The sequence below is a fragment of the Rattus norvegicus genome, chromosome 4 (assembly GCF_021556685.1).
Source record: "Rattus norvegicus strain SHRSP/BbbUtx chromosome 4, alternate assembly SHRSP_T2T, whole genome shotgun sequence".
Lineage (NCBI taxonomy): Eukaryota > Metazoa > Chordata > Mammalia > Rodentia > Muridae > Rattus > Rattus norvegicus.
In genome coordinates this window covers 152,586,642-152,593,388 of record NC_141537.1, presented here as the reverse complement: position 1 = coordinate 152,593,388, position 6,747 = coordinate 152,586,642, and the positions used below count along the sequence as shown (strand labels likewise).

The 6,747-nt window shown below is 43.3% G+C and overlaps 1 long non-coding RNA gene across 1 annotated transcript; it reads right to left on the bottom strand.

The window, feature by feature from the left end:
• Positions 1–1,288: 1,288 nt before the first annotated feature.
• Positions 1,289–4,889, bottom strand: LOC134486835 (uncharacterized). The gene is made up of 2 exons (XR_015686127.1): positions 4,732–4,889; positions 1,289–1,533 (listed from the first exon to the last, which is right to left on the bottom strand). It is a non-coding gene; the product is annotated as an uncharacterized LOC134486835 (long non-coding RNA).
• Positions 4,890–6,747: the final 1,858 nt, after the last annotated feature.

The window sequence follows — 6,747 nt, the reverse complement described above, 5'->3', positions numbered from 1 at the left end:
CAGTGTGCTCTTCTGAGAGACAGGTCGCCGTCTGGAGTTCATTGACCAACGAGTCTCAAAAAGTATAAGGTGGAGATTAATTCAGAAGATACCCAGTATCAACCTCTGTCCCCCAGCTGCTTATAAGCACACACTCTCTCTCTCTCTCTCTCTCTCTCTCTCTCTCTCTCTCTCTCTCTCTCTCTCTCTGTCACACACACACACACACACACACACACACACACACACACACTCCAACACCAACACAACAAAACAAAAACTCATAGAGATTGATTGTCCTGCCTTTGCCTCCTAGTGCTGGGCAAAAGGTGCCGGCCACCATGGCAAGCAAGTCAGAGTCTTTAAGAAAATAATTAAATTAAAATGAGGGCATTGGTGTCAGTACCAGTCAAGTATAAGAAGATGACATTAGGACACAGACATGCAGGGAAAAGTCATGTGATGACTCAGGCTGAGGATGCCATCTTCAGCCAAGGAGAGGGGCTAAGTAGTCACACTCACACCCTGATCTTGGGTCTTCAGCCTTCAGAAGGCAAGTCATCAGCTTCTATTACATCATCTGGAACGTCTTAAATGTTTTCCACTCACAAATGCATCCTGCCTAAAATTTTTACACAGCCCTGGGCATATGGACATAAACCTAGGGTGCACGACTCTAATAAAACACAAAGATGTTTATTTCAAAACAATCTTTTGGTGCATATATAAGTTTACTATTTATTTTGATGGAAGCATGTTTGTGTACTACTGAATGAATGGATGTGCACACTAAGGAAAGGGATGAATGGGCTTTTCCTTTCCAAATTCGAACTAGCGCCTGTGCCTGCAGCCTTCCTCAGATCTGTGCCTCGTGACTCACAGGCTTCCAACGCAGCTGATGCCTGGAGCTTGCTTAGTTCTCCTCCTGAGAGGCAGTCAGTCATTTGAATTAGTGTCCTGTCAAATGCCCTGGGCTTTGTCTTTCCCATGACCCCATAAAGTGGGTTCTGTCAGTCTCTCAAGAGTCTGTCTCCTTCCCTTTCTGTCAGAGATCTGGGAAGTCCATGGCTGGTGTCCGGAGGAAAGGGTATTCTTAGTTCTGACTAAGGCATTGAGAACTCTCAAACAAGCGCCAATGGCGTTCTAATGAGGAGCAGATGAAGGGCACAAAAGCCTAAGCCCCAAATCCGGGAAAGCTGAGAAAAGAAAATACCAATATTGCCAAATCATCTGAGCTCTGAGTTTAAAAGCATGCTCATTCTGCTAGCTAGACCCTGGCAATGACCCCAAGGAGGAGTTCCGAATCATGCAGATTCGAAAGAAATAAATTTAATCAAGAAACCACAACTCTCAGATAGGTTCACCAAAAGGGATGTTGGCCCACACTTAAAGAAAAACGTCTGCAATAGCCAAATAACCCATGACTAATTACGACGTGTGGCTGGGTGGGGCAAAATGCAAGGCAGCTAGAAGCCAATGGAGGGTGTGATGTCTTTGTTCCCATTGTCACAGATCCTTCCTTTGTTGTGAGGGCTCTGAGCTGTGTTCCACGAGCTAAAAGAAAAAGTAGAAAGCTCAGTTCTCTTCATTTGCTTACCTTTGCATGGCCTCCAGTCCTTGGGAGGTGCTTTTGTTGTGTATGTGCAAGTTTTACACATTTTCACCAGAAAAATGGATGACTAACCCCAACAAACTCTGTGAGGTTTCCTCTTTCCTCCCTTTGCAGGACAAACAGTGAGAGAGGATGCACATAAATCCCTATAATGTGACCCCAAATCTCCTTATATCCAGCATTTGTATCCAGCAGTAACACTGGCTTCCATCAAATGACAGAGGAGAAGATGGATGGCCAAAATCCCAGGCTGCCTCCTTCAAACCCAGCCAGAAGTCCTCCTCTGGCTTAAGTTTGAGAACAAAATCCAGGGCTCCCAGAGTGCTAATGGTGAGGCAGCTGTCATCCAACATGTTAATTAAAGACACAATTAGGTGTGAACAGGAGAGAAAAGAGGAACTGATAAAGGGGGTTCAGCAGCCCCAAGAGTGTCTTCAGGGCACTGACATGCTTTTTAGGTTTAAGTAGAAGAATTGGGGTGGGGGCAAAAGATCTGCAAAATTAAGCAGTTTGATCCAGGTATGGTCTGGTTGGTCCTCTCCCAGCTCTGGTTCTGCAGCATAGTCTGAGTTAGTCATTATCATCTGAGGGGAGCAATCTGGTTCTCATGAGGCGATCACTCCTTCTCCACGGTCCAGCTTCACCAGAGCAGACAACAACCCTCACATAGGAGTGGTCTGTTTGGTGGCAGTTTTAGTCCTTAGTCATAGGGTGTTCATTGATCGACCCTATTGTTCCCAGGATCTAAAGTGTCTACCAGAATATAACAATGTCTTGACAGCTTCAAATATGGATGAGGGATATGGAAAGGGGTGGAGGAAGTACTCTGATAATAAGATGCTCATGGAGACAGATACAAAGGAGGAGAGAGGTCAGGATTTTTCCTGGTCTCAGTTACCTTGTGGGACCGAGGGAGGAGTCAGTGCTCTTTACCTAAAGTACTTTCTAAGTACCCGTTGTACCTCTACCTCAATTCCCTGACCTTGAATTGTAGAGCTTTCCCCCAGTGGTCGTAAACTTTGGCTTAAAACGAATTGTGCATTCTTTAAGAAAATATTCTTTAAGCATCTCTGAATGGTCCAGATCCCTCTTTCAAATAAAAATTAAAATTACTAGGAAAATGCAGAAAAGTAAAAGTAGCCTCATGTACCTTGGGGGATTCACTTAAGTTTACCCTAACTTCTGTCTTTACTTACCATTCTTATAAAAGATCAAATTATACAAGTTACTATTGCTTGACTGAGAAATAATTTCAGAAAGTCTTACAGGGAGTTCCATTTATTCTTTCTTTTCACTGCTAAAAGTTCTATAGATGGAAAGAAAGCAAAAATTTGGTCATGTTTATAAACTAGAAACCATGTTGAAAATCCAACAGCAGTCTTTAAGGATAGTGTGAAATACATATTTGGTTTCTGAACAGCTCCTAAAGACACAAGAAATCTTCAGGAAGATGTGGTTTGCTTTCTATGTCAAAGACTGAAAGTTAGCTGAAAGTCCCCCACAAAACATCAGGATGCAGCTGGTCACCATAAAGATCAGCAAGATGAGAATATGGGGACATTTAATACCATCTCCAACCTGGGGAGGAGGGAAAAGCTAAAGATAAGTTGGTAATCTGTGGACAATTACTTGACCAATCTTGGATTTCTAATGAAGTTTCCATGGAAACTCAAAAGGACAGAGATTAGAGGATCTCTGGTGGCTGAGGTTTGGTAGTGCTGGCAGAGTGTGAGGTATGGGTGTGGGAGTTCTGAGATTCTTCCCTACACATCTTAAATAGTCTTTGTTTCCTGACTTGTGTGGACCATTCTAATAAGTTCGTAAACAAAAGCAGAGGTGTGGAAACTGCTCACAGCCTCCCTGCCAGAAACACAAATAAGACAATTTGAGGCATCTGAAATATGTGGGGTCAGCCCTGGGAACTGAGTCTGCAGCCTGTAGGATCTGGTACCAACTCTAGGTAGACCAAATTGATTCGAATGACAATACACATTGTATGAAACCTGCACATCTGAGCTCACAGATGTATTATGTCCCAAGAGCATTAAACCAACTGTTTGGTGTGCTGTTCTCAGACAGACAGATCCATATTTACAAAATCACCCACCAGGATGCAAGGAAAGTGACCCAGCAGTTAGATGATTGTGACCATGGGTGATCTGATTGAATTACCACGTTTTCTAACTTAACTTTAGGCCAGTTCATGTTGGACCAGTCTACCCGACACCAGCATGATGCTGCATAGAATTCCTGACACCTCTAAGCAAATGCTTGTGTCTATGTCTCCTTTTCTATAGTACATTTTAGTCTCCTTGGAGTATATAGAAACCAGAGACAAGGTCTTCTGTTCCCCTGTAAGAGATGAGGCACTTGGCGATTGTGCAGAGGCAGATCTGAATCAGCAGCAGAACCAGTTTTAAGCTGCTTTCTGCACAGCGCTGTTTGCATTAGGACGTGGGAGCCGATTTTATGCAATGCTGAGGAGAAGTCAAAACCTGGGCACCAGACTAAAAACTTGCTGATGCTTCAGATTCTGCTATGGCAAATTTTTTCCACAAACCTTCAATCTCTAAATGTAAATAACATTCCTCTGGGCAATACAGAACTATTATTTAGGAGCTAAGAAAACAGACCTCCCGAACAATTGTTTTCTTGAACTCGGTTGGCACGACGGTATGTGTTTTGCAAAAAGTCAAAGCAAAATTATGTACATGGGTGCGTGTTCCTCAGTGTGGCTTCCCAAGCATTTGAGCAAGGTTTTCCCGACATGGAGAAAGTGTTCAGATCAAGGTTGGAAGGGTCATGCACCTTTGCAGGACTTCAACAGTTTTGTTTCTGAGGTGGCAGATCAATGCATAGTGGATCCTTGGTGAGGTCGTTATTTATTTGAGTTCTTACATAGTCACTTCTCACAGAAAAACTACGGAGTATACAGCGTTGAAACAGAAACACTCAGTCTCAGAAAGCATAAACATTCAGCCTGAGTCACCAACTAACTCAGACTGTTAAGCCCAGGCAATCTGGCTTACAGAAATGTCATTCTTTCTGTGGTTTGGCATTGTCCAGTCTAATAGCCTTGACACTTGTTGGGAAAATCCATATAATTTTGATAAAAGGAAACAATTTTGTCATGGATTTACCTTCCAACATAGAGACAATACTCCAACTAGATGTTATCTCATGCTAGGGCAGAAGAACTTCAGAACCAGGAGTAGGTCATCTGCTCTTGTGCTACAGACTAATGCAGTCACATAGACACCTCCACTCCAAGCAGTACAGGTTATAACCAGTACTCTCGACTGCCTTCTAGAACTTTACAGTGCGATCCTATTAATGATGTCATAGCAGAGTCACAGAACATGGAGAAACCAAGCTAATTTTCACCTAAAAGTTTCATTCCTATTAGCCAGTGTTAAAAGTTTCTGAGCATATCAATGGAAGGGAAAAGGGGAAATCTCCAATCTCACCTAGCTGTGAACCCTGAAACTTTTAACAACTATTGGTATAACAAGATATATCCACTGGTACAATAATGGTACAAATGTTATGGAAGTAACCACTTTCTGCTGAAATCTAAGACCTCCTCCCTGAGCTGGAGCCTGTATCTGGCACTGTTAAAGGGGCTAAGAACTTGTGGCCAAATAGCTCTTACCCCCTAGGGAAGAGCCTGAGGCTATGTTTTGCTAAACGGACATAGTATTAAGATGACTCTCGGTGACTTCTTACTATAGAGCAGAACATCTTTCCATCCTTATCAGAGAAGTTTCTCCTTACATTAGATGCCAGTTAACAAACTTCTTAATGTGCAGAGAATAAAAATCTGTGGGGTGCATTGCTTCAAATGGAACTTTTATATGTTACACGTTCCCCACAAGGCTCAGAAATCCTCTGGGGAGAAGAATGGAAAGATTGTAACAGCCAGAAGTGGTCCCTAACATCAAGGAAACAGGGGTTTTCCTACAACAGAGAAGTTGCATGTACAAATTCACAATGACAGAGCTAGTATTTACTTGAGAAAGCTCCAGTCAGACAAATCTCAGCATAGGGTGGAGGGGCGGATAGGCATGAAATCTCACTACTGGCTGATGAGATATTGTCATCTGATAGCTTCTGGGAGGGGGAAAGTTGGCTTTCCTTAATGATGTAACGACTGGTAGATTACATGCCTGGGCAGACCCCAATCCCAAGACGAGTTGGGCAACACAAATTGGACTTAATGTGGGGCAGGGACAGAAGTCTCAAAGTGGAAGGAACAGGATGGCATAGGAAGGTGGCTGCATAAAACGCTGGGCTCCAATCTGTTCAAAAGTCACTGCGTGGAATCCTTAAATAACCAATAAAAATGCTGTTTAAAAAAAGAAGAAACTAATTTTGGCAATAACAAAATGTAGTATCCATTCATGCCCACGTGGGTTCCTTAGCCAGTCGAAGACTGTCTTCCCGAAGCATAGTTGGTAAGAGGGGAAGAAGGTGGTAGTTAGAAAAGTGAGTGCTGTTCTCTGCTAACTAATTCCCTGCCGTCTACGTTTGCAGTGTCTTGCCTGTACTACCACTGAACACCCCCACACACACACACATACACTTCCAGGCCCCAGTGTTCACTGGGATGTTGGAATTGGAACAGCAAACACTGAGGTGTTGTCCTGTGGCTCCAGGAAGGAGCCTGTGTGGGAGAGTGCCTGGAGGACCAGTGAAAGGAAAGCACACTTCCAATCAGGCAACAGTGAGGTTTCCAGGAAAGGTTTGCTTTAGGAAAGAAGGAAAACCCCAAAACTCACCCAAACATCTCAGAAGCAGAAATGCAAATTGGCCAAGTCTTGAAAAACTAAAGTAAACAAAACAAACAAACAAACAAAGAAAACACTAAAAAAACAGACTGACCTCCTCCAAAAAACACAAAAACTATGGGTACCATCTTGAATGAGACAGCAAGAGTGTGCTGTCTCAGAGCCCAGGAGGGCTAGGAAGGAGTTGTGACAACGAGAGGTGTTTTGGGGTATCCTTTGTAGACTGCTTTTCTACAGACTCCATCCCAGGCTTCTGTACCCTCTCCTCTTAACAAGCACAGAGACTACACAAGCATGTGTTGATGTTCTCAGTCACAGAGAAGTCCTTACCCTGCCATCACCTTTGACAAGGCATTGGGAGAAGGAAGT